Source organism: Podarcis gaigeae (assembly GCF_964106915.1).
Source record: "Podarcis gaigeae genome assembly, chromosome: 4".
NCBI classification, from domain to species: Eukaryota; Metazoa; Chordata; class Lepidosauria; order Squamata; family Lacertidae; genus Podarcis; species Podarcis gaigeae.
The window spans coordinates 74,547,663-74,573,596 of record NC_139677.1 but is presented as its reverse complement, the minus strand read 5'-3'; positions in this window follow the sequence as shown (position 1 = coordinate 74,573,596).

Here is a 25,934-nt window from a genome sequence, read left to right as displayed (position 1 = left end):
TGATTTAAATGTAAAGGTAAAGGGACCCCTAACCATTAGGTCCAGTCACAGACGACTCTGGGGTTGCCGCACTCATCTCGCTTTACTGGCCGAGGGAGCCGATGTACAGCTTCCAGGTCATGTGGCCAGCATGACTAAGCCGCTTCTAGCGAACCAGAGCAGCGCATGGAAATGCTATTTACCTTCCCGCCGGAGCGGTACCTATTTATCTACTTGCACTTTGACGTGCTTTCGAACTGCTAGGTGGGCAGGAGCAGGGACCGAGCAATGGGAGCTCACCCTGTTGCAGGGATTCAAACCGCCAACCTTCTGATCGGCAAGTCCTAGGCTCTGTGGTTTAACCCACAGTGCCACCTGCCACCAATTTAAATGTAAGGAACCATAAAAGAAAGAGAGTGCAGGAGTCCTGAAGTTGCACATCAACATTAGCAGCACCTGGTCAGCCGACTGAGAAAGCAGACAAGTTTCCCAGTGTGTATTGTACTTCTATTTAAATTATAGCAATTATCACTGATTATTTGTCTATACAAGCAAATGTTCAATTTTTATGCAAGCCAGTTCCATTTTCCGTCTTCTTTAATCATAGGGGAGTTTCTCCAGCACCAGGGTCATTTTCCGTGCCCTTTGCTGTGTCCTTTTCAGTTGTATACCTCTTTGATCTTCGTCCCCTCAGTTCCGTACCAACAGTATAGAACAAAAGTAGCAGAAATGGCAGGCCCCGTGTAACGGTGGTTGCTCGTACCTTCTCTGATGACTGCAGTTCTCTGTGGGAATCTTCTTGGTGACAGTTCACAGCAACTGTGTCTGCTGTGTGGGAATTAACAGAGTCAAAGGACAGCCTGGGTAAACATAGACATTACACTGGCGGCCCCTGAGTGCATCTGAAGGACACCATGATTTTACAGAGCAGGGGAGACCAGTGTGGACAAACATCTTGAAAAAAATGTTGGGTGTGTGTGTGTGTGCAGGGGAAAAAAAGTATCCAGAAGGAGCAGTGACTTCTGGGGGTGGGGTGGCAAGACATTCACATGGCTAGGGCAGTTTTTGAGGGCTCAATCTATCTGGGTAGAGAAATATACTTCAAAGGGTCAGTTGCAGCTTCAAGTAATGTTGACCCCTCTCCTTGCCTTTACTCTTGTCCTCCCAGAATTAAAGTGAGGGGAGAATGGCATCCGATCAAAACTGAATGGAGAAAAGCGGAATTATTATTAATTATTGGGGACCTTGCATGGGTACCAAAACAGGTATTGGTGGGCAAACTGGTGCCCGCAGGCATTGCACTGGCAAACCCTTGAGTAATGTTTCAGCTTAGACAATTTACTCCACTCTTCCTGCAACCTTTCCCCCTTCTGTTGTTTCCTTCCTGCCACCTGTATCAGCTTGGGCCCAGGGCTTCAGGTTTCTATAACTGAATCATGTCAAGAGCATATTATTTTTTTGTAACATGTTGTTATGCACATGATTTACGCCAAATTAAAACTGGCAGGAATGTAGTTGCATTTATTCTAAAACTGCCTTCCTCAAAAAACAGGAAATGGCTCTTGAGAAAACTTGAGCATATGAGCATAGAAAAACAGACTTGCTCACCCTCCATCATCACTGTCACAGCCTCTTTTGCTAGGGTACAGTGGTGCCTCGGGTTAAGTACCTAATTCGTTCCGGAGGTCCGTTCTTAACCTGAAACTGTTCTTAACCTGAAGCACCACTTTAGCTAATGGGGCCTCCTGCTGCTGCTGCACCGCTGGAGCACGATTTCCGTTATCATCCTGAAGCAAAGTTCTTAACCCGAGGTACTATTTCTGGGTTAGTGGAGTCTGTAACCTGAAGCGTATGTAACCTGAAGTGTATTGTTACGGTAAAATCTGGGTGCGAGGCTGCTCTGCCACCCAGCTCGTCCGACTAAGTCTGCGGGTCCCTGCGGAGGAAAATGAGCTCAGCCGGAGACAGGAGCAAGCTGCAGAAGAACCACGTTTATTGCACAACAGGTTCAAGGCGAGATTGAACAGCGAGAAAGGGGTGACATGAACTTTTGAAACTTCCCTCCATGCCCCAGAATACAGTGCAAAACACATCCCAGTTACACCATGAATACATTAAGAAGAGGTTGGGTTACACAGGATTAACATATGGAGGAGGGAGGGGGGAATATGCAGAGCTGGAGATATGTGCAGATAAGCACATCCTGAATGAGAAGACAATGGTCCATGTACTGGCATTGCCTGGAGGAAAGGCTTGGCAGAGTGATTTGACAGGATTAGGGTCTTGACACCTTGCTTGAGGGATTATGGAGGACAGGGGAGGTGTCATGGAGTCCTAGAGAAATTGAGCAAATTGGCACGTTGATTTTCTATGAATTTTATAGATTTTAGTCCCTTTTGACATTGACAATTGGAAATAAATGGATATATTGTGGTGAAGAAGAAGGTGAAGAAGACATGTCCCCCCCCCTTCCGTATCAGTATGTAACCTGAGGTACCACTGTATTGCGGAAGTCTCAGATGGTAGAGCCTCAATTACTCAGCAAAGCCACCTGGGGGCCTTGAAGCCCTTGGAACTTAGTGGATGGGTAGAGGGAAAGAAAGCTCACCTTGGCAGCGGCTGATTTATGACTCCCCCATCTCTAGTGAAGGCTGTAGGCTTCTTTATACTACTTATTCAGGTTCACAGCCCCAGGAGAGAAGGGAAATGGGTCACTTTGTCACTTTCTTGGAGTGGCTGGAGTCCAGCTTGTTGCTTGATCAACAGCCTGGTTGTCTCCTTCCTTTGGTTGACTCTCTTTTCCTCTCCCTCTCCTCCCAAACTCTCTTGCTTCTATAGTTCTGGAGCCTGGCATGTAGGTTATCTGGCCCTTGGGGCACTTCAGTGTAAACATCTATCCAGGCAGGTTGGGGCACAAAGCTACAGGAGAGCCTTCTCTACATCACAGCTCCTGACAATTTCATGTTTCCAAACATCTCTACAAACACGAGAAATGGGAGTCAGGAGAACTTGGGGGCTACTTTCCAATAATGAAACTCACATTTTGGGGATTCTAACAAGACCTTCCAGGTCTTGAGAGCTGTAGGTGCCTTGGCAAGTTCGTCTCAGGTCTTGTTCCTTAAAACCTAGCTAAGAGAAATAATCAATACAACTTGACGACTTTTATAGCTATGCAAATCATTGGCCCTCAAGTTAGTAACTTGGCAGCAGTGCATGGTCAGGGACAGGGACGGGAAAGCATTTTCTTATGTACCTCATTTTAATAGAAATCAATTTACTTTGTAGATTTGTGTCTCTTGTATTTTTAGAAGTGGCTGTTGCTAAGGCAACCAAAGTAGCTGAACATTATGTTTCGCTAAGAACAATGCTTGCTTAAATATTCAGGCAATTTTCCATTGTCAAAAGAAATGCCAAGATCAGGCAGATTATGCAGACCAGATGAGGGAAGTTTAGGTTGGGCCCGTTTTCTTTTCTTGAAGAAATGCCTACGGTATGCAGTGACGACAGCCATTCCACAGCTCTAGACAAATGTATGGCAGGCATATGGCAACCGCAGAACACGATAACAGAAAGCAAAAAATGTCCCTTTCTATTATATTCTTCAGTAAAAAGAGCTATCTATTTCAGTGTTTTTACAATGCCTGGAGAATTTTAGCTTCTTTACTACAAATATTACTATTACTAATATTAATAATAAATTCAAAGGTAAGTAGCAAGGCCAAGGCCTTGCAAATGCTGTAAGGATAGTCTTTAGACTAATTCTTTTTGTATAAACAGCAAGATTTATAGACAACTTAATAAAAGAAAAGAAAAAATTCCTTTGAAGTACCAGTTTCCTATTTATAAGAAAATACCAAGGATATCAACAAATTTTTAAAAATACATATCCACAATAAAATGATCAAAATACAGATAAAGTGAACTTTTTTTTTAAAAAAATAAATGTACAGTGGTACCTTGGGTTACATACACTTCAGGTTACACACTCCGCTAACCCAGAAATAGTGCTTCAGGTTAAGAACTTTGCTTCAGGATAAGAACAGAAATCGGGCTCTGGCGGTGTGGCGGCAGCAGGAGGCCCCATTAGCTAAAGTGGTGCTTCAGGTTAAGAACAGTTTCAGGTTAAGGACGGACCTCCGGAATGAATTAAGTACTTAACCCGAGGTACCACTGTACTTAACAAAATTTCTTAATCTTGCCTGAACAAAAAAAGTTTCTATGCATGTAAATCAGCATGTGCAAATTTTATACAAGTTTGAGCCTTCTTCTCTATTTTGGGTGACTTGTAAGTGTTCTCCCAAAGTACAACTTGCGCTGAGAGTCTCCTTCTCTTGATTATGAGAAAGTAGTTTTCCTAATGTCTTACATAGTATGCATAGTACCCAACCTAACATACCACAGAAAGTTCAAAGCTGTGACCTTAAATATGTCCTGCAGCAACTGATTCATAGGTCTGCTATTCTCCAACTGCATCTGCCACGAAGTAAACATGATTCATGGAGTGTATTCAATTAACCACAAAATTGCTTTGCCGTCCCATAATTCACACTCCAAGTGTCTGTAATGTGCCTGAAATGCATCAGCCAAAGCTAAATACTACTTAGTTTTTAAGAAGTACCCAATATATATTTGTTTTCACATTTGCATGTTGTATCATGCAAACAATTACCTATGGAATGCTTAGAATATCCTTAATAACAGATTTATCTGGACTGAAATTAATAAACATCAGGATAAAAAATTGATTCTTCTATCCCATAGTTGTTTATAATTTTTGATTTTACACAATTATGACCATGATATCCCAGATATCTCTCTACCATTGGTCAATAGTTAAATGATTGTCTGAAAATGTGTGCCGCAATCAACATATTGCGAGCAGAATAAAAGACTACATCTGTAGTAACTTTTGTTATCGGGTTTAATTGTAATTCAGAGCCAGAAATCTCTTTGATACTTTGCTTATTCCTGCTCCTAATAATTTTTAACTAGACAGCAATCCCACCTTATATGGGCAAAGATGCCCTTAAGCTTTCTTAAATCTCCAGAATAGACCAGATATTTGTTGAACATTTCCTTACAGTTGATGCTCAATTTTTTCTCAGGATGTTCACACACATATCACATATTTTTCATCTGAAATGGTGATACTGAATTTCTTCTTTCAGTTTTTTTAATACAATGTCTACATCTGATATTTGCTTCTATTAAGATCTTGTAAAGTTCTGATAGCCAATCTTTTTGTTGTCATGAAGCACTCAGCTGGCCTACATCATTTTATTGCCAAATGTTTTGAGAGATTTCTTCCCATTTCAGTCAAAATGACACAATTAAGACATAAGCACAGTGCTGATATTGGCATCTACAACCACCATGGTGTTGGTCTCAAAGTATGGGCATAACTATTTTCATAATCATTTACTGACATATCTTCGTAGCCCATCCTAATCCTAGATCGTATGGTGGTATGTACAAACACTACAAATTTGAGAAGAGGAGAATATAATCTGTGTCTGAAGGGGTCCCTGTGAAGTTGTTCCAGGCAGTGGCATAGTGGTAAATTTTGAAATATAGAAGCTCATCATGACAGTCCCCATAGCCACAACCCCATGGTGATCCAAAAATGCTGTCAGCTTTGTTGATCCATAATTATATATAAACACATGGAAGGGGGTTGGACTCGATGGCCCTTGTGGTCTCTTCCAACTCTATGATTCTATGATTCTACATACCTAAACAAACACATGCTCACTCACTCACTCACTCACTCACTCACTCACTCACTCACAGCTGCATATAGTATAATACCCAATTTAATGGGATAAGTTGTGAGGCCCTCCAAGAGAACTCTGCTGAGGATCCTCTGCTGAGGATGTCAACAAGAAGGAAGAAGCCATAGAGCACAGCCCTCCAGCTCAAGCCCCAAACTCAGAGCTGTTGAGAATCTCCCACTGGAAGTCTCACAGGCCTCCTCTTCCTTGACTAAGGAGGAGGAGGAAGAGGTGCAATCTAGGCTGCATCAACAGAAGTATAGTGTCCAGATCAAGGGAAGTAGAAGTCCCACTCTATTCTACCTTGGTCAGACCACACCTGGAATACTGTGTCCAGTTCTGTGCCCCACGATTTAAGAAGGATTTTGACAAGCTGGAACGCGTGCAGAGGAGGGTGACAGAGATGATCAAGGGTCGGGAAACCAAGCCTTATGAGGGATGGTTGAAGGAGTTGGGTATGTTTAACCTGAAAAAGAGGAGACAGAGGAGATATGAGAGCCATCTTCAAATGCACATGGAAGATGGAACAAGGTTTTTAAGCAGACGTTGGGTGGCTGTGCATTGCAGGGAGTTGGACTAGATGTTCCTCAGGGTCTTTCCCCTCTCCAATTCTAGATTCTAACTCTGAGGAGGCCCCTTCAGTGTCAGAGAAGGTGAGGGAACTGCACCGCACAGAACGAGCTATTAGGGGAGGGGAAAAGACAGCCATCATCTCTGAGGCACACAACTCCTGATGTTCCTTTGATTCAGCAGGGCTCTCCTTCTGTTCTCACGGTGGGGGAAGGAGTGACTTTGCAAAATGTATTTTCATGCCATGAGGTGAGGTGATCGTGAGTTGCTGGGAGAGAAAGGGCAGGGAGGATGCAGACTGAGATAACTGAGAATCAGGAATGAGTTTATAATCAGTAGCCCTGTTCAGATGTTCAGCTGAATCTATGAGTAGGGCCAGTAAGTCACTGGATGAAAAGGAGTCTGGGTTGTGTCTCAATGCTACCATCTCCCTTCAATCCTCAGTCCCTGCCAGGTGGCACGTGTGAATTATTCATGCCTCCCAGGGTACAACCCAGTCCCTGTGCAACAAAGGATTTGGCACATACTAACAAATTTTCCCAGAGGGGATGCTTTAAATTGACCAGATTTCCTATCTTTGAAAAGAGACAGATCATCTCTTTAGCAAGAAATATCCCTTGAAGGAAGAAGACAAAGGACCTGCAAGGGCAACTGTGAGAACATCAGGACTGCCGGAATGATCAAAGTCTCCTGCTCCTTTTGAGCAATTTGCACTGCCACTCTTTGGGGATTGGGAATAGAGATCCCAACCTGGATTGACTGGTGCTGTTGCTGCTGTATGGCCCAACCCTCAAATTTCAGCATGACCAGATTATTTTGCTGTTAGAGATAGTTCACAGTATGAAAATATCGTTCTCATTCATATGAAAATACAGGAGTGTCTAGCATGGTGGGGGGTGCTATGTACCCGCTCTCTCCATACTGTTGCCCCACCCTTGTTGCCCCACCCCAGTAACCATTGTCAGAAGGACAGCTCCTTGGCATTGCCCTGACGTGTTGTCTGCTCCTGCAAAACTTCATACCCCACTTTCCCTTCCCCAGATGGTTCACACAATACGATAACCTTTATTGTCATTGTCCAACCCAAACAGAACAACAAAATTGAAAAAATCTACACCAGACATTCAGAAACCAACAAGCCTGCTATCCCAACTATCCCAGCCTGGTTAGCCCCTAAAAACTCCAATACACAATGTTTAAACAAGGATAAAAAAGCAGGAACCTATCATTAAAACACAATTTACTGACTAAAAGCACCATCAAAGAGAAGCAGCACAAATCACCTAAATTAACAATCGGTCAGTTAGATTAAGTAGCAGCAGAATCAATAGCTTGTGTAAAGAGAAACGACTTCATTTTCTGGTGGAAAATGGAGTGGAGGATCATCTAACTTCTTAGGGCTGGCAGTTACAGGGTGCCACCATGGAACAAATCCTCATGTATCTTACCATCAGCTGTGCCTCATAAGGTAATGGCACTTGCCAGAAAGGCCCAACAGCTGATCTTCAGGGACAGCGGAGTGGGATGCCTTCTTCCCCTCTGCTCATAAGCCTGAGAGCAGGACCACCAGAACACCCCTTCAGCCTACTTTCCTGCTGGTAAATTCCAGACAAGTAAGACACACAAGACATGCCTTGTGTGGGATGTCACTGTCATTGCTGTAACGCTAGACACTTTAAGCACTGCAGCAGCTAAAGCTGGTACATTGGACTAAGCCCAGTTTTTCAATTGCTGCTTGTAAAGTTCATAGCAATGACCTGCCCCAGGGATAACTGTGGGCTCCAAGCTTTGGTGGTCCCTCCCTGCATAGCCCTGCATTTCTTTCCCCATCACTGTTACTGCAGTCCATTTGCTTGTCCTGTTGCTGTAGGCCCAGTCTGAGCCACTGCCCAGAGGCCAGTGACAGCAAGGAGGAGGGTCTGGGGACTCAGGCAGCTGGTATCACCAATCTCTGTTCTACTGTGGGAGCCATAAGTTGTCTTCAATTGCTTTCAGTGGAAATGGCAGCCTCTGTATGTGAAGGAATGTGGAGGTGAGGCTGCCCCACCCCAGTAAAGTGTCCTAATGCATCCAATGAGGGTGAATGCTCAAATAATAGGTCATCTGGTGGAGCCCTAGAAGTAAGCCATTTCTAGATAGTTCATGAAAGCTCAACTTCAGAGGGAATATGTTGTACTGGACAGATTGGGCTCCCAGCACAATGTCCAATATAAAAAGTGCTGAGAACATAACATAATGAGATAAGATTTTGAAAAGTAATAAAATGTTGGCTTGTTGGATTTAATTTTTAGCTGTGGAAGTACTTGCTTTTTTGTTCTGCACACAATCAAGACATCTACAGAAGGTACATTTTGAGTAAATGCAAAGCAGATGGACAGACTTAAGTGTATGGACCTACAGGCTCAAGTCCTAAGAAAAAAATATCATTTGAAGCTTGGAAATGCTACAGCCTTAAGAGTGGAAGCCCAGGCATACATTCTTGGGAATGAATCCCACCAAAATTACTAGGTTTTGGGCTGTCAATCTGATCCAATTGTTTTAAAGAATATTTTATATCTTAACAAATTTTTATTTTTAGCTTCAGCAATTATTGACATTAGATGTCCGTCTAGATTCATCCAATACATTTAAGCACCTTATGGGTTTCAAGTGTGTCTTCCTAAGAAGCATCTTCCAGATGGAGAGGGTTTTTTTTTTTTTTTAAAGAAAGCATTAATGATTTTAACTATGTTAAAACCAGCAGTGTAAAAACACACACTTTCGTTTATCTAATTTTACAAGAATGAAGCGCTGGATTCATTGAAGCCGATGGGACCTGCAGATGTTCAACATTCGCACAAGATTGGATTACTTACTCATAAAACTAAAGAAGGTTGGAAATTAAATGAAAGCTAATTCTGCAAAACTGGCCTGGTTTCTGTGGTGCAGGAGAGAGAGGGGGACAAAAACATTGTTTCCCCCCTCGGCTTTCATAATTCAGTCAATGTAATTGTTACTTTGTTTAGGAAATAATTGGACTCCGAGTGTCTCTGTGTAAAACAATAGAAAGTGGTGTCCATCCCTGAACAACAGCTACTAGCAATCATATTGAGATTTGCATCTACTCTGGCTAGTCTGCAAGGGGAGGAAACCTGGTAGCAGGGAATGCCCCTTGGCTCCTGACCCCAGGAAGTCAGTCCCACCACAGCACTGGCCACCAAGGGATTCCTAGCTGGTGATGTGTATTTTCCCTAGCCATTCCTATGAGTGAAGGTGTCCAAAACTGATCAATTGGGCTTTGCTTAAGAGCCTCCCTGCACCCAGGGCCATGCCCAATGTCTGAGAACCTAGAGGTTTTTGGGTGTGAGACCCTCTGGCCAGGGCCCTCTCCTCTTGCACACTGAGGGGACTTACCTATCTAGAGGCCAATCAGCAGCAGTTCTGAGGAAGGCCATCCTTGTGTCCTGAACCCCAGCATACCTGGAAATAAGTCCTGCTGGTGCACACAGTCCCAAGGACCACGCTAGAGAGTAGTCAGACAGTCCAAAAGGTCAAATACCAGTCCAGGTCCAATACAATGAGCAAAGTCAAACAGTAAGGCCAGGCTCCTGCCTCTGTAGAAGATCCAGGGTCGGAAAACCTGGGGTCATTCCCAAAGTCACCATCTGGTGGAGTTCCTGAAGCAGCCAAGTCATGGTCCTTTTATCCTTTCCCATCTTGATTGATGCATCTTGGTTGCTCCAGCTGAGCAGCTGTGTCTCCATTTCTTGAGGTGTGTGATCCTCACCTGCCCTGAGCCTCATCCAGCTGATTGACCGCAAACCTCCTCCTAGATCTAGTGAGCCCCATGTTCTCTACCTGGTCTACTATTTTGGGCTGTGTTCTCTTGCCTGCCTCAGTCTCCTACAGTGCACTTCCCTCTGGTCCTGACACTTCAGAGCCTGCCCTTTCCACAGAGAGGGGGGCACATCTGTGTCCCCTTCCTGGCCCCCATGAGCTGCCCCTTTGATAGCCTCTGGTGTCCCATGAATACCTCCTAAATCCCCAACCTTTCCTTGCCCATCTTCAGCTTGTCCTGGTGTGTACCAGCCATGGCTACACCCCTAATTGCAATCCTCTTCCCCTTCCTTGGAGTCCTACCAGTTCATGACACCTTGTTTGTGGGCTTAACCCCATGTATTATGCTGCCCATTACACCCACATAGGGTCAGCCACCATGGCCTTCAGTTGGGGACATCTCCCTTTTCAGATTAAATCTCTGGGCTACTGGCACTCCTGCTTACAAGAGTAATGTTCACCAAGGGGCTTACTCTCTTCTGTTGATGGTTTTCCCCAGGGTTTGCAGGGAAGTGTGCATCTGCATCATGTAGTGGGTGAGGCTGCATGCTACATCAACACCATTGGGCCTACTCCTCAGTTTAGAAGCCCAGACCCAAGTTACATGGTTGGGCCAGAGAGGTATGTGATGGGACAGCCTGATGCCTTGTGTTACCGCACCAATTGTGGCTACAGGCCTGCTGGATGCAGTGGTCATTCTGCTGCGTGAGAATGACCTGGGAAACAGAAAGGCACCAACCTCACCTTTGTGGCCACTGCAGATCTTGCATCCCTTCATGGAAAGCACCCCCTACTGGCTATTATTTGGTCAGAACTCTTGGCATGTCAGCACTGGCAAGGCACTTGCCCGCATGTATTCAGTAACAAGGCCCTGTTCAGACCTGATGGGGTGCACCTCTCACCAATCAGCAAACAAGCTGGGCTGCTGTATAATCACAATGGTCTGTGGGATTGGTTGCGGATGTGAGTGGTTTGGTGGCAAGCCGGTGGCGAAGGGTCGATTCGCGTGGCAACTAAAACATTGGTTTGGATCCTTAGTCAAGGCAGGGGGGGTTGGGAGCCTCACCCCTCTCAAATGGAGTGGGGTACCCTGTTAAAGGGATCCAGGGGGAGGTGCTTCTGTCCAGGTGCCCAGACAGGGGCCAATGGGCCTTAGTATACCCTCGGATCTTGTGGGGGGGTCATTCCTATTTGATGCACATCCCAGAGAGATCATTAACCCAGGACAGACCCTGACACTTAATCAACCAGTCATCAGGCTGGATGATTCAGGATGCACACCCAATGCCACGTCAAAACCTACAGCATACCGTCCAATATGATGTGGCCCAAATCTGGGACACCATCTTCCAGATCCAAAATTCCGTGCAAGACCCCAGACCAGAGATCTCAGCCTGAAATCAAGAAACCAAAAATGGCCGCTGTACTCTTGCAGGGGGAAATGGGATGTCCCAGTTTTTCTGGGGTGCTTGAGGGGTATGTTACAGACATTCATAATGAACCTGTGACCTGTTTAATCCCGACATGTGTCTGTGTTTATTGTAGCCCCCCTGACCCTCCACCAGCGGAGAGCTCATTATGCCTGGGCCCACAAGTTCTCCTATGTCTTAGATACTCCTTTTCCGTTCATGACCTGCAGAAAATTCCCTCTTTTGAAGTGACAGTAAGAAGGCCATGTTGAGAACTGATATTCTTCCTAACCTTGTTGAACAGCTAGCTAAACTTTCACCCACCTATTTGACTTTTGAAATGTGAGGTGGACAGCCTAAAAATAGGGCCATAATTGAAACTAATTTATGCCAAGGGCGATGTTTGCATGGCAGCATGCAAACACAGTATAAATGTTAAACAGGTCCAGCTCCGCTTCCAACTATATCGCAAACATTTTCTGGTTTCTATGCTACCAGCACTGCAACTCCTGGATTTGAAAACCAGGCCCAGCAAATTGTTGAAGATGATGAGAGATGCTTTGTCGGACGTAGAGGGAAGACCACTGGGCATTTTGAAATCTGCTGAATAGGCTTTGTACAAAAAAGCCCTGCTTTGATTTCGGAAGTGTAATAGCTTTCAGTCTGCTGGCGCATATCAAAATGACAGCCTGGAGCTCAGCTGCCATGGTGCTCATGTCAGAATCAAATTACCCCAAAGGTCAGAGTCATTAACATGCATTTTAAAGGAAACGAAAATACCAGTGAAAAACTTACAAGCTTTCACTACTGCAGTATGTAATCTCTGCTGGCACAATCTTCTCCCCAGTTTTAAATTAAGATCGTGGTGTCCAGGACAGGAAAGAAAGAGAGAGCCATTGTGTACACGTAGGGCATCTTGCTACAGTGCAAATCTTTTTCTTTTGGATGCTATTAACATTTTCCAGTTCGAGTCAAATTGTGTTGATGTGGATTCCTGTGCAGTATCTTATCTTCTCTGAAAGCCTGGAAGGGAAGTCTTTTTATTATTATGGATCAATCAAAGCATGACAATACCTAGGCCATAACTCCATATCTTTGAATGGGCATAAAACTCGACTGCGATGCAAGCTACCCATCAGGGATGCCTTTGTCAACAAGAAGTTGAATTGCTCTCGAATCCTTCCATTAGAGCATCTAAACATGTCACTAGCACCTCATAGTCAAGGGTACCCAATGCATTCTGTATTTCCCCTTGTATGGCCCCTTTCCTAAGTCTCAAGAAAGCTAGTGACTTTCTTTTTTTGGACAGAACTGTTCTCCCTCCTCTTATATGACTCCCTAGTAGCTCTTATTTGAGAGGTGCACAGCTATATTTTTCCACTACAGAAAAAGAGATCGCTGTACTAATTTTAGGAGCAAAATAATCAAACTGATAACGTCAATTTAATAGGAGCCCAGGAAAGTATCCTTGGAAATTAAAGGTCTAGCTGTGGCAATGATGGCTTTACCATAAGCCATCATTTTTTTAGGCCAGCAGTGAAAAGAAAAATGTGTTATTCCTTCTGTTTGGGAGAAAGAGCTATATAAGATATACGTGTTTGGTGGGTGAGAATGCTCCCACTGTAATTTACCTCAAGACATTTTCTGAACTTACATTCATGTGAAACTGGCCCCCCCCCCCAAAGCAGGATGTTGCTAGGCACTCAGGGCAAAAGCCCATAAGACAATTTAAAAATAAATAAATGTATAATGCACTTCTGGGCAAATTAAAGATGGCGAGTGGCTAAGGCTTCACCAGCTATGCGTTTTTGTTTGATATCCATGCATCTCGTAGACCAAGTCAAAACAAACATTTAAAAGAGGGGGAGGGGGAAATCTGGGGCCTGTCATAAAAGACATGGGGCTCAAGTCCCCTGGAACACTCCCTAATAACAGCCATGCTTAAAAGTTGCTATCTATGCAACCTGTTTCAAAAAAGCACCTAAAATGGTACTATAAATCTTTTCTTGCTGTGGACATTGTTTCAAGGGATAATGTAGGAAAGACACATATGCCAACACCAGAAAATTTGGCCTGAAGCACAGTCTAGTATCCAGGAAACTCTAGAAAGCCCAAAAGAGAGAATGATTGATCATGATCATTCTCTCACTCGTTGTGGGAATCACAGAGGATATCAGTCTTTATGAAGAACCCTGAATAAAGGGAGCCTGCTGATGTGTTAGAAGGGAACTTGTGATGGAAATTGCTGCTAAAACTGATGGTGAATTGAAACATGTTTGGCCAGGACTGTGTAATATTATGCAATATGAAAAAAGTGGAGTTGAGACTGCAGCGGCGAAATTCTGTATTACTGAAATAAATCTCATTTATACAAACTCTAAAAGAAGTTTAACTGTAGGCTAAGAGGGTTGTAAAATGAACAGAATTGTCAGTCATTAGAAAGCATTTCCAAGGGCCAAAGGCATCAATAATGGCATCTGAGAATACTGAATAATAATAATAATCCCACCCTTCACCTCCATTGCCCCAGTGTGGGTTCCAACGTGGTAATACAATGTTACAATGCAATATTAAATGCAGGTTTAAACAACTTGGGTGAAGCTGTAGACCCCAAAGCAACTATTTTGAACAAAATTACTGATGTTTGGACACCTAGTTAACATTTTACATCAGGAGTGGCTAACCTGCAGCTTCCAGACATTGTTGGACAACAACTCCCATCATCCTGGGAGTTGGCTGTGCTGGCTGGGGTTGATGGAGTCCAGCAACTTCTGGAGGGATAGACATCATATCCATTTTACAAGTTACATTTGCTCACAAGAGCATGGATGCTGGGATGCATGTGATAACCAGCCCTGATTTCCAGCAAACTATTATAAATGGAAGCTGAATTGATTTAAAACTTGGGTTTCAGTATTGTATAACTGTCTTGTTGGCTGCCATAGAAGTGTTAGGATTCGCCTCCATCTGCTAGGCGCAGGCTTTCTGAGAAAACATAACTCTTGCAAAACATCTCCCTAATCCCTGAGAATGTCATGCGTATTAACTGTAGCTCCAGCGGCACAAGTTATCTCAAGGGTGTTCAGTTGCATGCATGTGATAACCGAGGGAACACACCGGCCTAGGCACTCACCCCCTCTGAATGAATGGCTTTTTGTACAGAGTTGGGAATCTCCTTTAAGAAATTCATCTTCACCATCATTAAATGGCCCAGACCCCCAAAACCCTGAATGACTGCCACCTTCCCTACAGGCCTTAAGATTGTGGAAGGGGCTGTCCTGATTGTTTCTCTGCCCGCAGAAGCTCAAGCGGTGGTGACCCAGGAAAGGACATTATTTATGGTACCCTTAAGTTGTGGAACTCCCTCCCCACAGAGGGAACTACTTCCCAACCTGGCACCTTCATTATATAACTCTTGGTGAATGCTGAAGACACACCTCTTTACCCTGGCTTTTGACCCTTGAGATTTCTGTGATTTAATATTGTTTTAAACTGTTTTTAATATTGTGTTTTAATTGTGGTAACCTGTTCTGGCTCTTTAGTGTGAAGGACAGGTTAATAATAATAATAATAATAATAATAATAATAATAATAATAAATGTTGATGATGTCATACAATTATTTTGTTTCTTTTTCCAATAAGATGCACGAAGGCAAGTGGTGTCGCAAGGGGGTGGCGGGGTGCTGGTATGCCCTGGGTGCCATGTCTGGAGGGGTGACAAGAAGGCACCCTGCGGGGTGCTCACCACCCACCCCTGGGTGCGGCAGCGTGAGCAGCCATCGTTCCGCTGCAGCTGCATGTGGAGGATCCACTGTTCGTGGCTGCAGCCACGAGCAGAGGATCCTGACACCGTCCATATGGCGTTCGAGCAGTGCCAGCGGCAAACTGCTACATACAATGCATGTGCAGTGTCACACGCATGCGCTGTATGTAGCGACACTGCACATGTGCTGTACATATGGTTTGCCGCCAGCGCCGCCCAAGCACCATACAGAAGGCGGTGGGATCCCTCCATCGCCACTACAGCCGCATGTAGAGGATCCTCCGTTCATGGCTGCAGCCACGAGCAGAGGATCCCACCACCGTCCATACGGCGCTCAGATGGCGCTGGCAGCAAACTGCTATGTACAACGCATGCATGCTGTTGCACACACATGTGCCCTACGTAGCGATGCCATGCATGCATCGTACGTAGAGGCACAACACATGCATCGTACACAGCGGTGCAACGCGTGCGCAGGCGGTGGTTTGCCCCACCCTGGGTGTTAGTTAGCCTTCGTTCGCCCCTGATGAAGGCAGAAGCATGGCTGCTGGGTCCTGAAACTGGCAGTTGGGAGACCTTCCCGCTGTCGAACAACCGGTAATGTCAGAAAGTTCTTCCTGATGTTTAGTCGGAATCTCCTTTCTTATATCTTGAAGCTATTGCTTCAGGTCCTAGCCTCCAGAGCAGGAGAAAACAAGCCTCCTTTATATATTTGAAGATGCAGTGGTACCTCGGGCTAAGAACTTAATTCGTTCTGGAGGTCTGTTCTTAACCTGAAACTGTTTTAAACCTGAAGCACCACTTTAGCTAATGGGACCTCCTGCCTGCCGCCGCTGCACGATTTCTGTTCTCATCCTGAAGCAAAGTTCTTAACCTGAGGTAATATTTCCGGGTTAGCGGAGTCTGTAACCCGAAGCATCTGTAACCTGAAGCATATGTAACCCAAGGTACCACTGTACCTATCACATCCCCTCTCAGTCTCCTCTTTACCAGGCTAAGCATACCCAGCTCCTCATAAGGCTTGGTTTCCAAATCATTTATCGTCTTGGTCACCCTCCTCTGCACATGTTCCAGCTTCTCAATATCCTTCTTAAACTGTGGTGCCCAGAACCGCAGTCCTATTGACCAACCTTCTCCAATCTGTGGCTGGTTGGAGTTGTAGTCCAAAATTTCTGGAGGGGGCCAGGTGAGGGAAGGCTGCTATTGGCAATTTTGTGTTTGTGTGAATTTCATTTGTGTAAACAGCCCATTATATATCTGGTTTTTTTCCAGGATAACATCTATTTGTTGATGCTTGAGTACATTGGTTTGGTTTTTGTTTTTTAGTATTTCCAGGTAGCATCTCATTGTGGAGAACTTTGAACATGACTTTCCCTTCCTATTGTACTGATGGAGATGTTGCTGGGAATTTTTCTGACCCTCAAAGCTTTTTCACTGAACTCAATTTAGATCAAAGGAAGAAGCTCAAAGGATGAGCATTCTGGCAGAGCACTGTGACTGTTGTGGATCCAAAACTAGTTCCTATGGGAAGTGAACTATGGGTGAGCTTGGATCAGTCTCCAAAAGGATTATAATTAATATTGTGATTAAGATAAAAAAATCCTGTAATAATTTTGTGTGTTTTTTTCTTTCCTGAGGAAGGCTTCTGAATGGTGGTGATAACAGCTGGGGAGCCAGTGATTCAATCTTTTATGCCTTCTTTATCTGTAAGTAATATTTCCCCACTGATTTCTTTCTGCATCATCAGGTGACCTTGACACTCTGCCAAGTGAGGTGAGCACAGTTAATAAATATTCAGTTTTCCATCATTTTTGCTGGGTCAGAAAATGAACCTTATAAAGATTCAGTTGAGGGTTTATTGCCCAATTCGCCCTTTAGAGAGCCTTCTTTTTGCCTTGGCAATGGAAAAAATGCAGGTAGTTTGGAAGCACATCAAAAGTGCAAGTAGATAAATAGGTACCGCTCTGGTGGGAAGATAAATAGGTACCGCTCTGGTGGGAAGATAAATAGGTACCGCTCTGGTTCGCCAGAAGCGGCTTTGTCATGCTGGCCACATGACCCGGAAGCTGTACGTCGGCTCTCTCGGCCAGTAAAGCGAGATGAGCGCTGCAACCCCAGAGTCAGCCACAACTGGACCTAATGGTCAGGGGCCCTCCTTTAGAAAAAAAAAATGAACTGCAAATACAAAAACCAGCGACCAAACTTTTTAAGTTCATCTTTCAGGAACTCATCTTCAAAGTCAAAAATCCCACCCCACATGTTTTGCTTAACATCTGGCCTGAAGAAGAATTCTAGTGAACCTGAAAACTAGCTCACTTCTTTTTAGTGGAGATTGTGTTGCTATTGCTATTTGGATTTTTTCAGCCATGACCCTCTGAGCCATCTAAAAACGACAAAAGGAAGTGGCTTGTAGTAGGTCCTCGTTTTATTTTCTCTTTCTCCTTTGTAGTAAAATGTTCGAGCAACACGTTGGCTGGATGGCAGCCAAATCACTCCGGTAGTAACCTTTTAGCCCCTTCAACCAAAGGAGCGTGGAACGAAGCAGAAGGAGCTCATACTAGCTGCAGGGTGTCAGAAATTCCGAGTTGAATGAGAAAATGCAGAAGCCACAGGAAATTCACCTATGATGAGTCACTGACTTGTGGAAGAACGTGGGAGAAAAGAACTGTTCATCTTCATGATTTGCCTTTCGTCCTCTGCTGTGCTGCCTTTCTGTCACCATCCTCAGCGCCAATTGAAAGCAGTTACAGTGTGTACATATGAAAGAAGGTGCTCTTTTGGCTTAGGAAACATGTGACTAATTGTGACTATGAAGGCTGCAATCCCAAACCCACTTACTAGAGAGTCCCCCCTAAACTAACTTACAGTGGTACCTCGGGTTAAGAACTTAATTCATTCCGGAAGTCCGTTCTTAACCTGAAACTGTTCTTAACCTGAGGTACCACTTTAGCTAATGGGGTCTCCCGCTGCCGCCGTGACACAGGATGTTCTCATCCTGAAGCAAAGTTCTTAACCTGAGGTACTATTTCTGGGTTACTGTGGTATTATTTCTGGGTTAGCGGAGGAGTCTGTAACCTGAAGTGTCTGTAACCCGAGGTACCACTGTACTTGTGAGTAAACATGTATAGAATTTCATCATAAGCTGGTGGTTTCTGCCTATGAAAAGCAGTGAGATCCTATCCATAATCAGTGGCATAGAAGCCAATTAGCTCACTTGCTGTGGATAACTATAGTTTGCAAGCACTCAAGAGAAATACTAAGCAATATGGAAGAGGGATGATGATGATAATTTATTTTTCATTTATACCCCGTCCATCTGGCTGGGTTTCCCCAGCCACTCTGGGTGGCTCCCAACAGAATATTAAAAAACACGATAAAACATCAAACATTAAAAACTTCCCTAAACAGGGCTGGCTCTAGATGCCTTCTAAAAGTTGTTGATTTCCTTGACATCTGAGGGGAGAGCGTTCCACAAGGCATTCCACTACCGAGAAGGCCCTCTGCCTGGTTCCCTGTAACTTCGCTTCTCGCAGTGAGGGAACCGCCAGAAGACCCTCAGGAGGACCTCAGTGTCTGGGCTGAATGATGGGGGTGGAGACGCTCCTTCAGGTATACTGGGCCGAGGCTGTTTAGGGCTTTCAAGGTCAGCACCAACACTTTGAATTGTGCTTGGAAACATACTGGGAGCCAGTGTAGGTGTTTCAGGATCAGTGTTATATGACGGCGACTCCCAGTCACCAGTCTAGCTGCCGCATAGAGGCACCATAGCTTGCTGTTGCCTTCTCCACCTTTTCCTTCGGGAATGAAAACCTGCTGTGGATACAAATGGTCTAGTCAAACTTACAGACATGGATTATCTCTCCATAAGATTTCTTCTGTACAATATTTGAACTTTGAGCTGTATTTGTTCCTGACCATTTGGGGCACAACACCAAAAATAGGCATTTTGCCCATGGAGGAGAAGGTTATCACTAGCTATGAGCCATAATGATTATGCCTCTGAATGCCAATTGCTGGGAATCGCAAACAAGAGAGTGCTGTAATGCTTATGTCCTTCCTGGGGCCATCCCATAGGCATTTGGCTGGCCACTGTGGGAAGATGTTTGACTAGATGGGACTTTCATCTGATCCAGCAGTGCCTTTTTATGTTCTTCAGTTCATACACCCATCTTCTTCTTATATGTCAATGTAATGTAACTGTGAAATTATCCAGTTGTATGGGAAGTACATGAAAAGGTGTACTGGAGAAAAAGTTGGCTTGAATGTGACAAATGAAGTTGAATGTTTGAAGATTCGGAACAGATAAAAGAGAGTGGTGGAGTCTACACACCTATAAAAACACACACACTGTGAAAATGCTTTTTAAAAAAATGTTTTGAAAAATGTATTGAATTTGCCATAGCTCGCCATCGCCATCTAGTGTCACATTTGTATATTGCACCTTACAACACACTTAAAACGTTTTATTTGCAGTTGTGTAGCTGAGTCCAGTTTGCAAGTGTTGCTTCATATTTGCATTATCTTGAGAGGCAGCAGGCTACGGCTGGTGTTATTCTGTGAGAACCTTCTTTCCAACAACGGTGGCAGGTTTCCCATATGATTCATGTCTCTCCGATTATGTGTCTTGAGGGGCATTTCATTTTTGGAAGCCACCCTTGGTATGTTGGGAAGTGTGACAAGTCCCCTCATTAGCTGAATTTCCCAGCCGTTGAAGTGAACAAAATATTATATTGGTAAGCCGCAACTGTCCAAAAATTATGACTAAGCCCTTAAGACTGAAATAGGTTTAGATCTTAAAGAAACAGGCACCTCAGTAAATACACTGGCCCACATCCTTTTTCTAATTTTTGTTTTCTTTAATATTGAACCTCATTCCTCTGCCAAGCTTTCCTTTTGTTTTTTTCTTTTAAAGAAACCTACTTTTTATTATTATTGATTTATCACAACCATTTGCACAAATTAACACATAATCATGCCAATAATAACAGAACCCTAGATGGAGCATATTCAGTATAAAAAAACAAATTACAGAGATGCAGTTACACATGGCCAAGTTTTAAAAATGTTAAGATTGCTTTGTAGTTACTACTTAAAGTTATAATAATGCTTAACATTTGTATAGTGCTTCCAAGCATTCCAAGCCCTTCACAAGCCTTATCTAGTTGCAATCTACCTATAAGGCAAGTCAGTATCATTATTTGCTCTACTGCAGATGGCTGAGGGAAGATAACTTGCCTAAGATCACTTAAGTGAGTTCATGGTGGAGATGAGGTTCAAATAACAACAACAACAACAACAATTTATTATTTATACCCCGCCCATTCCTAATAATAATAATAATAATAATAATAATAATAATAATAATAATATATTTATACCCCAAACATCTGGCTGGGTTTCCCCAGCCATTCTGGGTGGCTTCCAACAAAATATTAAAAACACAATAAAACATCAGACATTAAAAACTTCCCTAAACATGGCTGCCTTCAGATGTCTTCTAAACATCAGATAGTTGTTTATTTCTTTGACATCTGATGAGAGGGCATTCCACAGGGCATTCCACTACCAAGAAGGCCCTCTGCCTGGTTCCTTGTAACTTTGCTTCTTGCAGTGAGGGAACTGTCAGAAGGCCCTCGGAGCTGGACCTCAGTGTCTGGGCTGAATGATGGGAGTGGAGACGCTCCTTCGGGTATACTGAGACGAGGAACTTTCCAATTCCTAGCTCAGTCTCTTAACTTCTGCACTGCACTACACCAGTTTACAAAAACTGAGCCAAGACTCTTCCCAGTTTTTATGACAACGGTTGTAACGGATATCTGCTGCCACTGTATTATGTTCACCCTACTGGACAAAGATCAAATTATATGTGTTGCTCCTCCAACTTCTGCCTCTGCCCTCACCCACCATTTGCATGTGGCCCCTGAAAGGTTATGGTGCAGCCCTCTGTCCCCCATCCCTGCTGTATAAGCACATGATGCTCAAACCACGTTGTGTAGATAGGTCTGAACACGTCTGTCATATTGTGGGCATTCTGCTAGCATGGTGAAGCTAGCAGCAGCCACGCCACCTCTTGAAACAACAGCAAAGTTTGTTGTTGTTAAAAGAAAGAAGCAGGAAAGAGGGGGGGGGGACCCTCAGCCACCTCATATTTGAAGGTAATACCAAAAATTTCAAAATGAAATCACCTAAACCCTGGAAATCATTGAATACCCTCCTCTTTGAAATACCCTGTCCTGTGAAAGGGGGCAGAATCTGTGGCACAGCTTGAGTATTGACAAGTCTTAGCTAAAAACCTAATGGAAAGTGAAATCAATAGATGGTGAAGCAAAACCCCGGTGCAGAGAACTATTTAGGCACATTGGAAAATTTGCATCTCTGTAGGGAGCTGGTATCCCTTGCCATCTTGAACCCGTTAATCCTTGTAAAGAGATTCTGGAGACAGGCATTTGGGTGATGACTCTTGTCCAAGCAGAATGTGCTGCCTCTTTGAATAGGCACTGAGTACAAAGGGCTAGACCAAGGACCACTGTAAGCTTTGACAAGATCCTACATGAGCCACATTTTCCATGTCCCTAATGCAACAACTGAAGTAGTGAACATGTTTAATGTGGCAGAAATCCAGAGGAACAAGCCTGCCAAAACAAACCCAGGCAGCCCTCCAGCAGAATGGTTTGGAGTCAAATGTTAACGTGCACGAAAGCTTTAAGGGGGAATTAAAAAGAAAGAGAGAGAGACTCTTTTACCAAAGAATCACTATGGTCTAGTTATCGCAAACTGCCAATAAAGTGGTAAACTTGTGTCTGGATTGAACTACTTCAGACTACGGTAGAAGTCTGACATAATGGAATGCTCACTTATGGGGAAAATATCCTGTATGTCAAAAACTGGAATTCTAGGCTAGCATCCTTCATCCTCTATAGTTTCCTAGGTTCAGGGTAGTTTTTTGTATGTAAGAGCATTCCATCATCTGAGTTCAAGTAGCACACTCCAGAGACAGCCTTGACCTATGGCAGCAAGTTAGCAAGACAGAATCTGTAGCAGTGTGTGTTAATGATTTTTTAAAAGTTAGAAACAGACGTCCTACACTTCCACAGATATTCATAAATCAATTTAAAAGGCAGCTTCAAATGAAAAGGGGTAAGTGTAGAAATTAGCTACAGTACTTTACCCACGTTTGCCTTTAGTGCAGACCACCTTGGGCATGTCATTGTCCCCTCCCGAAGCTTGCCCAAAAGGGAATATGGCCCTCAGGTTAAAAATAAATAAATCTCCACTCTGCTTTGGAAGAAGGGGCGGGATAGAAATGTGATAAATATTCCAACAAAGCAGAACTCAGACTACACCCAAATATATAATAACATGCCCCAGAAGAATAATGCCTGAATCAGTTCTGTTTTATTTTAAAAAGAAATGGAATCTCATGCACTTGCACAAAAGGCAGCACGTAGATGGGACAAGCAGATGACAGGAGCTCAAGGAAGCAGTGAAGTGAAATGATTGGTAGTTGAATTTTCTCTTGTAAAAGATAAACTTCTGGCACATTTACAAGGAAGCCGTATCCATGCATCACCTCCCGTGTGGCAGCCACATCAGACGCGAGCCACGGAAGACAGAGGAGAGACCTGAGAATTCAAGGAAGATCAATTTCGCTATGCAAATTTCCTTTGTTGTCATGAATACAGAAATGCACAGAACCTTCTCACTCAGTTAGTTTAAACTACCCATTTAGACTATAAATGCATATGACCAAACCAAGGATCCCTCTTTATTTTTCTTGACAATGGTTTTCAGTGGAGGAACAGTGGGTGTGGGTGTGATAAAACTTTTCTTTGCACACCATCTCACCGTGTTTTATCAGGTCAACACACCTTGTAGAGCAGGAGAAGGTAAACCAAAATGATTGATGGACTGGAGCTGCTCCCCTTTGAGGGAAGGTTATTTAAGCTTAGACAAATGGTCAGAGGGGACCCAATGGAAGCATTTACAATGATTCATTGTGTGGAAGAAATAGTTAGAAATATGTTTTGCTCTGTCTTTCACACTACTAGGAGATGAGGTCATTCAATAAAGCTGAATGGTGGAAGGTTCAGGACAGAGAAAAGGAAGTCCTTCTTTACACAGCACATGGAATTTGCTGACAGCTTGTATGACTTTAAAGGGGGATTAAACAAATTGAGAACACAGCCTGCTGGATCCTATCTAGTCCAGCATCCCATTTTCACAGCCTATGGGAAGCCTGCAAGCAGGCCCTGAACACAACCGCACTCTTGTAAGAACCACTATTAAGAAGCCTACTGGCTCCCATGGTGAAGGTAAGGCTATCAGTGGCAAATGGTCATGATGGCTATGTATTACCCCCAGTATCAGAGACAGTACAGTGGTACCTTGGTTCTCAAACTTAATCAGTTCCGGGAGTCTGTTCAACTCCCAAAACCGTTTGAAAACCAAGGCATGGCTTCTGATTTGCTGCAGGAGCTTCCTGCACTCAGGCAGAAGCTGCAGAAGCTGCATAAGATGTTCTGCTTCCAAAAAATGTTCACAAACTGGAACACTTACTTCCCGGTTTGCAGTGTTCTGGAGCTGATTTGTTCGACATCTAAGCCATCGGGAACCAAGGTACCACTGTATGTATCAGAATACCCGTTGTTCAGGATCATAGTGGGACAGTACTATTGCACTCATGTCCTGCTTGTGGGCTCCTCATAAGCATCTAGCTGGCTGCCATAAGAACAGAATGCTAGGATTGGCGAGTCTTTGGTGTGATCCATCATGTGGGGAAGATGAGTGGAGCACAGACCCAGCATACAGGGGGCACAAGATGGAGGGCTTTTCTGCACTAATGGCAATCCAGATTTTCTGCAGATTGCAGTTTGCTCTGATTCAGCAGTAGAGATGGGGTTTTCCCAGTGGGGCAAAAATGAAACAAACGCTCAGCCACAAACCTGAAAAGCCTAGGCATGTGCCTAGAAATGTGGAGCAAATGCGGAGTAGATGAGCCCATACATACTTTGCAACTCCAGCTCATACATTACCAGTCCTTTATGTCTTTGCTCGTTGCTCTCACACAACATGCTAGGGTGGGGTCTGGCTCTTGAGGTGGTACAGAGCAGATTGGCCCAATCTGGGGGCCACAGATCAGGGCCGCAAAGTGATTCAGGTGTGGGGGTGTATGCGTTGTTCGACTTCTCAATTTGTTCTGCTACTGAAATGCTGTTCGGAATACTTTACTAATGTTTCAGCTGTATCTACTATCTTGTTACTGAACCCATACCTCCATAAATACAGCATACATCTTCCTTTGGGATGTCAACGTTAAGGTAATTGTTTATCTTCCCCCTGGATGTTCTGTTCATGAGAATAAGACTATTGCAGCATGATAATTGTTTAATTGTACCATGAAGAGTTGAAGCGCTGATGTTCAGCGTGGCATTCCTGCAAACGTTTATATGGTTCAAAGTTCAGTGTAAAGCCTTGCAGTTTCCTGGAACTTGGATCCTGTTGTTAATTTTTGAACTACGTGCGGCTTACTCAAGAAACTCTGCCAGTATTAATAGCTCATTTTAGTATAATGCTGTGGGCACACTGAGTTCAAGAAGTGCTTCAGTGAGCAATTCTCTTCTTAACGGTAGATCAGAATGGGTTACCCACATAAACCTTTTGGGAGCAAGCCTTGAGCATCAAGGAATGCTACAGAGATTTATTTTGCAAGCAAAGGTTTGAGTGTCAATGAGCTTGCTCTGTTTTGTATTATTTTTGAATTTGGTTGTCTTCATTACTGCAAATAGGCTTGTGGTTTTGCCTGAGTAATCTGACGGATAATTAGGGAATTAACCAAAGGAGGTGGGTGGTTCTTAATGTTCTGGAATCTCTCTTCAGCCTTTGGAATATTATACCCATCACAGATTGTTAGAGAGATGGAAAGACAGTTGGGAGGAGTATGAATTTCAGTGAGTAGGGGAGAGCTATGATATGCCAGAATATTAAGATCTTTAGGGTACATCTGCCTCCTTAAGAGCCTGATGCAGGATTAGCACCTCTGCCTGTTTTTAGAAGTCTGTCTACTCCCAATAGGCTCTGCTTATATACTTGTGAGTCAATAGATATAGCAAATACATCACAAGTCTCCAGCACTTTTTCATCCATGTTAAATCCAGTAGCACTGAATACTTTCACTTTCGGATGTAATCGGTTGATTACAAAAAAAATATTATATTGCTAATACAAATGAAACTTATTACTTCATGTACATACATACGGATAAGTACTTTTCCTCACCATGAAACTGGCCTTGGATATGGCAGGATTCCTGAAGGTGATTTTGTGCTATACAGAGATGATGTGAAACAGTCATAAAATTGATTGAGAGTCAGTGGTTGCCTGTGTTTCGGAGCTTGCCTAGATGATTTATCTCCCTGCTGTGTTTATGAGTTCAAAATCAAATGCCCTGTATTTACTGATTTGCCTCTGATGCATCTAGGTTGATGTCATGGTTCCTAGATGTATCTTTACAAAGGGGCGGCAAGTCAAGGAGGTACTGGGTGGTAGGGAATAGAGAAAAAGGGCTCATGTAGATCGAGTGAACCATAGGAACTAGCCCCACTTTTGGCAGATGGATCTAATTTGGA